Source organism: Neurospora crassa, linkage group VII (assembly GCF_000182925.2).
Source record: "Neurospora crassa OR74A linkage group VII, whole genome shotgun sequence".
In the NCBI taxonomy this organism is placed as follows: domain Eukaryota; kingdom Fungi; phylum Ascomycota; class Sordariomycetes; order Sordariales; family Sordariaceae; genus Neurospora; species Neurospora crassa.
The window spans coordinates 1,133,014-1,141,197 of NC_026507.1; positions in this window are offsets into that span (position 1 = coordinate 1,133,014).

The following is an 8,184-nucleotide window of genomic DNA, read 5'->3' on the forward strand; positions in this document are numbered from 1 at the left end:
CCCTTAATTATATAGTATAGATCTACTATATTCGTTTCTATAATATTACTATATAGTACTATTATATTAAGGCCGGTTTAATTCTATATCCTTTATATTATAAGATTAGTAGGGATTTCCCTTTGAAAGAAAATAGAAAAGTAAAAATATTAAAATATTTTGAAAGTAGAAATACAATTGTAAATATATAAATTATAGACTTATAAAGAAAAATAAATATTAAAGAAAATATTATAAGGAAAAAGGTTGAGAAAAGGAGGTTGTATTATTACTTTAGTTCTATTATTATACGTCGGTTGTTAGGTATTAGGTATAAATTTACCTATCCTTAAGTATATAAACGGGGCGTCGGGTTAGTCCTTAGGATTTATTTTTATCCTTAGGGGTTGCCCTTTAAAAATTATAATTTTAATCCTTATCCGAATTAAATCTTTCCGTATCCTATCCTCAAAAGTATTCTACTTCGTTTTCTTTTTCTCTACAATTATACCTTCTCTAAATTTATATTATAGTATCCGGCCTAGAGTTTCCTCTACAAACAATCTATTATTAACCGGTTTAAAGTTTTTTTAACTTCCTCCGTCCTTGGGTAAAATTTATTCCCCCTTAAGTATTATATTTAAATTTTTAGCGTTTAGTATTACTCTATCCCTAACTATAAATTTTTTAATCCTTTTAATACTTATAAGCTTACTAAACTATATCCTATTTAAAATATTAATATAATATACGCTCTTTAAATTAGAAATCCGGTATATTCTATAAGGGCCTTACTATTAGTACGAGAATTTTCTTATTAAATTTATATTAATCCTTCTAATATTATTATACTTTAAAACTAAATTACTAACCTTAATCTAAGCGTTTTTAAATTGTATTTTCTATTAATTTTATTTATTACGGTAATTAATTGCTACTTCCCTTATTACTACGACTTTTTTTGCGGCCTATATAAATTTATATTTAGAGTCCTTATATATTTGAATAATTGTATTAATTAGTTCTTCCCTAATTATTATTCTATTATTATTCTTCTAATTAATAATTCGCTAAGAGGGTAAATTAAATTCGATTAATAATACCGGATTATAATTATATATTAATTAGAAGGGAATATACTTATAATTTCTTCTAATAGTAGTCTAATTTGTAAAAAGGATGTAAAGTAAATACTTTTTCTAATTAGCACTATTCCCTCCAATTATCTTTATAAATAAAGAAGTAATTATAGTATATCTTTATTTATTTATACTATTAGCTTACAAATTATAAAGCGCAATAGACTCCTTAAAAATCCCTAATTAAAATAAATATTTAGTAATAACCTTTTAAAATTCTATACTACTATTAATTAAAATTATTAGAGGGTATCCCTACTTTAGGAATAGGAATTTAAAAAAGTCCTTTACCTTACTTAATAAAATTGTAGGGAGTAGGGTAATTTCGACGTAATTTATTAAATTATCCTTAGCTTCTAATAGAGGGACTCTTTTACCGTTCGTATTTAGGAAGTACTAAATATTTAATAACTATTTTCTAAAGGAGTAAGAATTCGAATAAATTTATTAATAACTATCTTCGAACCGTTTAGGGTTAAATATTTAGTAATTAAAGTATAAATAAATCAATTCCTCTACCTAAATATATATTCCTTTCTAGTAATAGTATTCTATAATATAGTAGTACATCCCTTTTTAGCCTTTATATCCTACTTCGTTATAGTAATAGGATATAATTTACTAGTGTTCTTTTAAATTATTAATTAATTGTTTTAAACTCTAGGTCGAAGTTATAAGGTGTAACTAAAGGATTTTATTATATACTATAAACTTAATAGTATTAGTCCGGAATTAGCGTTTTATAATAGTTTTTATTAATTTTAAAGGGACTTCGTAAATTAATAGGTACTTAGCAATCTCTTCTAACTTTTCAAACTATTCCCCTTAAAATATTAATTAAAAGTTATCTATATATATAATAAAGATAAAATAGATTTATATATTTATAAAATCGTTAATATCCTCTTTATATATTTATTCGTAGAAGTTAAAAGGTCTAAGGGGTTTGCGAAATAAATTATTAATTACTATATTTTTACTCCCTAAAATATATTTAATATTAAAATTAAAGATTTTTATTTAAACGATCTATTATATTAATAGTACGCTAAGTATATTGCTTATAATTCTATTTAATTAATAGACTAAGACTATTATATTAGTTTTAATTATAAAGTAAGTACCGAATAGGTACTTTCTTAAATGTTTTAAAATATAGAGGAGGCCCTAAAGTTCCCTCTTTATAGTATTGTACCTCTTTTTAGCACCGGACTAAATCCTACTTTTAAATCAGTATAGGTATTATTTTCCGTCCGGGCCAATTTACTCTAGAACAATTCCCCAACCTTCTAATAATATATTAACTATAAAGAAAATTATTTTATAATAGTCGCTATTATATATTAAAGTAGCAAGGATTAATATAATAGTAATTATATACTATAGGTATTCTATTATAAATTATTCGTTTTCTATTTATTAGAATTTAATATCCTTCTTTATTAAATTATAAAGGGGGATTACAATAATACCGAATCCTCTAATCCAAATTCTATAGTACCCTACGATACTTAAGAAAGCACAGATTTACTCTAGCTCCTTTCCTTTTTTATTAATTTAATATTCATAGTAAATTTACTTATTAATCTTTATAACTTTATTTATAATTAACGCTCTTCTATTTAATATATATAAGTACCCTACCAGCACTACTTCCCTTTAGTACTACTAGGATTTTACAATTACAATTATTCCTCCTATTAACTCTATATTAATAAATACCTTATTAATATTTATAAAGTATTCTAATACGTACCTCCTAATCCCCTTAGTACTAATCTACTCCTCGCTATAATCGCTTCGGGGTTTTTTAATATAAATATTATTAAAGTAAGGTTAGTAAACATTAGGAATTAAATCGTATAATATTCTTATTATTACCCTTATAAATTATATAACGGAATTTATACCTCCTTATAGTAGAATAATTATTCGGAAGTAACCGATAGGGGTTAAAAAGGTAGTAAGGTTATAGTTAGTTTCGTTGAGGGGGATTTAATTATACCTCAAGAAAAAATCTAATAGGGATATTATTTTATAGCTTCTAAATACTTCACTAAACTCTTTATAATTTAAGGGTAGGTTAGCGTTTTAGAGGGTTACTCTATTAATCTACTAGGTATTATTAATAAGATGTAAACCGCTATCCTTCTTTATAATTAAAAATTAATTATTCCTATATACTATATAATTTTTTTCTAAAATCCCCTTTTTAATTTAATTTTTTAATAAGTCGTATACCTTATTATAGAAGGCTTTTAGAATTAGAATAGCTTTTATTTACTAAGTAAAATAAGGGATAGTATAAATTTCCTATAATAGAATAATATTAGAATTTAACTTTCTATATTTAGTAAAATCTTAAATTAGAGTTTATTCCCTATTAAAGAAGATATAGGTAAATAGTTCGATTTCTCCTTCGTTTAGGGTATTTTAGACTGTTTTTAGTAAGGCTTAAAATCGTTCTTCTATTAAGTATAATCTTTTGGTTAATTCTATAAACTTTAGTATTATGTAGTAGTTTTATTTTAAATTACAATTTTTAAATATAGAAGCAATCCAATTCCTTACTACTACTAACTTCTTTTCCTTCTAATTAGGGTTTCCTCTAAACTTTAACCTATTTAATATAATATTATTAATTAAATTTACTTTTTATACCGCTCGCTTATATATTATATTAATTTATATAACTATATATTCTAATCTTCCCTTAGCGCCTTCTAACTCCTTCCCTTTCTCCTTATAGTTATTTATTAGGGATAGATACCCTACTAATAGGTCCTTTAAATCGGTATTCCTTAATAATTTTAGAAAGAGTTTCTTCTAATAGCAACGAATTTATTAAGAGACATTCGGACCTCGCGGGCTAATTAGGAAACCCTATTCTTTCTTAAAGAAAATTATTAAGTCCTTTACTAATTTATTATTAAGGGGGGCGATCCGCTTATTATCCTCCTTTAGAATACCCTCTAATAATTATCCCTAAATTATTAATAGGGCGGTCTCCTCTATATAATTCTTATTAAGCTTACTTCCTAGCCCTTAAATATATAAGGCTACTATAATAATAAGGGAATTAAACCTTCTATTTATCGCCCTTTTTCTCTTTAAAAGTTTTTAAATTAATAATTAGAGTAATACGGATTACTACCCTATTAAATGTTATAATTACGTAATTTCTTCCACCTTCTTCGTACTTTATATAGACCTCAGTATTTTAAAAGAATAATAACCTTAGAATAATATTATAATTTAATAGGGCCTATTTTATAATAAAAAAATAGACTTCTCTTCCCTTATCGAATAGTTAGACCTTCTTATAAGTTTTATTAAGAAATCCCTTCCTTCTTCTATTACTATTAATATTAGAAATATCTATAATAATATTCTAAAGTCCTAACAAATCCGCTAATACCTTATAAATAATATTATACTTAATACCTGTATCCAGCAGGGCTACGACTTTCTTTCCTCCCTAGAATTTAATTAATACGTAGAGCGTAAATAAAGGGGTAAAGTACGTAGTATCTCCTTCCGCGAGGGGTAATTTATTAACGAACTTTATTTAATTTATAGTAAGAATTAGCGTATCCCGAAGGGAGATAATACGTATTAGTATAGATTTATTCTTTTTCTAATCCCTAATATTATACTATTTGAATAGAAAAAAAATATTATCTTCTAAGGATAGTTAGGCAAATATAGGACTATTATTCTTCAAGGCGATTTTAATTAAATTTATAAATATATCTATTTTAGGCTCCTACTTTTCTATAAATATAAAGTTAATTTGTACTTTATTAAGCCTAATAAGAATAAATTTATTAATTTCCGAATTATTATTAGGGGTTATACTATTATAGTACTTAAATTATACAATAAGGATCCTATTTTTACTATAAGGGACCCCGGAGAGTTATTTAATTTAATTATAAATAGCTAGGGTATTAGTAGGGTTGTTTCGGATAATATCCTTAATAGTAATAATAATTTTAGTATTTATAAATTTGGTAGTTATAGGGTATATTTCCTTTATATTTAAAATATTATCTCGAACCCGGATATCTTTTATATACTTCTAATTTAGCCTTTCTTCCTTTTATACGAATAAAACCTTTTTAAATTATAATTTTAATATTTTATTAGTAAGAGTAAATAAGTATATTCGAGTTTTATTATTTAAAGTAGTTCTAGGCTATTTGGGGGCTAATTTAAATATTTCTGTAGTAAATAGATAAGGAATTGGAGTAAAAGGAGGGGTGGTTGTAGAGTTTAGTACTATATTATTAGTCCTAGGCCTCTTTAATTCGCCGGCTGCTACTATAGTATTTTAGGAAGTAATATAGATTTTTTTTTAATTTATATCTATTTTAGAAAGTCCTTTTAATTTAGTAGCCTTATTAAGATTGGCGATAATTATATAAATTTAAGCTACTTATTTCTGGGTAAGAGAGGATATTTTGTATAATTCTTTAAATGCCTTTATTAAAATATAATTAATAGTAATAGTAGGGGAACCGTTTTTAATTTAAATCTAATCCTAACGTTATTTAATTTACTTAAAATCCTAAAGTAAGTTAAAAATTAGAATAAATAGTACATTCTACGGGTTATACTATTACTAAACTTCGAATTCCTACTTCTTAAACTTCTAATAGTTAGGGTAGTTAATAGTTAGAACTATAAGGGAGTAGATTGCATCCTCTAGTCGGCCTAAACTAAATATTCGAAAGTATATATCCTTAAGGATTTTATTATTATAATTTATTCTAAAGCCTATAAATACTATAGTATTTGTATTCCTATTTCGGCTAATAGGCTTCTAATTAGTAATATTATAATTATAATTAACTTCCTTCTATTTATACTCTTAAATATAGTAATTAAATTAATTATATTAATAGTACTACTACTAATACCCTCCCTTATCGTCTCCTCTTGTACTTCGCCTACCCTTACTCCTTCTATAAAGGGTATTAATTTGGATAATATTAATTTAAGGGTTCGTAAATTAGGTAAATTAATAAGGGGTGGGCTATTAAGGGAGGGGGATTTATTATAGGATTTAGGGAGTAAAAGTAGTGCTTTGGGTAATTATTAATTACTCTATATAATTAATTAAATTATCTATAATTTTCTTATTAAGAATTGGAGTAGTTTTAGTAGGGATCTATACTTTTATAATAGTTTTTTTAATAAGGACCTTAATTATAGCTTCTTCTTTAAAGGATTTTAAAAAATTATTTAAATTAATTATACGTTTAACTTTATATTTATATTTCTTAATAGATATTTCTTCCTCGCTACTATTATTAGTATCCGACGAGGTATTAAAATTAATATTATTAAACTATTCTGCTATAAATTTATTTAGAGATTAAGAAAATTTAGTTTACTCTATAGTATAAAAATCCTCTTTCAACTTATATAAGAAGGTAGTAATTATATATCTTATATTAATATACAACTTCCTATAGAAGTTTTTAATAATATTATAATTAGTACTATTCCAATCTTATACCTTTTAGCGAATAAATAATACCGAATAGGTAAAAATAGTATTAATAATTTTATTTATTTAATAAAGGACGTATTTGGTATAAAACTTCTTTAGAGTAGTAAATATACTATTTATTTATTTAGGATCCTTTATTTTATAAATAACCTTAAGTCTTTTAGTAAACTCCTCCCAAATAGTAATATTTTTAACTTAGAAGTTACGAAAGAGACTTTTACTAACGTCCCTAAACTCCTTCTTATACTACTAAAGTTAAATATTAATCTTAAATTCGTTATCTCTAAATTTATAGATACCAACCTCTTCCTCGAACAATTCAATATATTTAAAGATTTTTTTTCTATTAAATTTTTTCTTTAAGAGAATTTCTCGAATAGAAGTAGTATTATTCGTAAGGAGGGCGGTAATAGTATTAAAGAATACTTTACCCGGACGAGTAGGAATATTGATTGAAGGAGTCTTATTAATAGTAGTATTACTAATATTAAATATAGTAGATAGTTGAAATTTATAAGGATTTTAGTAATAATTTAGTAGCTTATAGTATTAATATTAAAAAATAATACTCTTTTCCTTCTTATTTAGTAAGGAGCTAATTTAGTATTCCTTTTCAATTCTTTCTTTTCTATATAAGTACTTTAGTAATTATAATAATTAATTTTTAAAGTTTTATATAGGTATTAATGTTTAAAAATTTAGTAAATAGTATAATTAGTAAATTAAAATTACTAATACTACTTCTTTACTTACCTTACTAATTTTATAAAACGTTATTTATATTACTTTAAAAATATTAAGTAGGGAACGGAATAATATAATTATTAGTCCTATAATAACTTCAGCAACTCGAAGCGCTAATTCTATATATAGCGTATAAATATTTAAATACCGAATATTACTTAGTAAGGGGTAGATTTATACCAACCTTCTTCTTAATTATCGTTCTTTATTTAATTTTTCTTCCTAAGTACTACTTAAGGTCTTTCTAATTTAATCTTATCTTCTTTCTTTATTATAATCGGTTTTAAAATTGTAAAGTAAGGGGTTTCTATTATAATTTTATAAATATAGTAATTTAAAGTATCTATAGTCTATTACTAGTAAATTATAAATTAGTTAATAAGGCGGAAATCCGGATATATCCGGAATTAAGGTTTCTATTAAATTAAATAAGAGGCTCCTCTACTAAAAGAATTAGCTAGCCCTTTGCTATTCAATTTCTAATATTCGAATTAATATTCTAAGGTTCTTAAAGATAACCTCTATATCATTAAGAAATCCTTTCTAGGAGCTTCGTAAGTTCGTATTAACTAATTTAATTAGGAATTTAAAATTCAATCTCGTCCTTATTACTATTTGAAATAGAATAAAAACTATACTAATACGAAAAGTACCCTACCACACCTAAATATAGCGGGGAATAGATTTAGAATTAAATATAGCCTTCGTCCTTAGGAATTGAAATAGAGTAATAAAGTTACAATTTATTAATTACTATTAAAAACTAACGAGAAGGATAAAACCCTTCTTATTAGCCTTAAATTA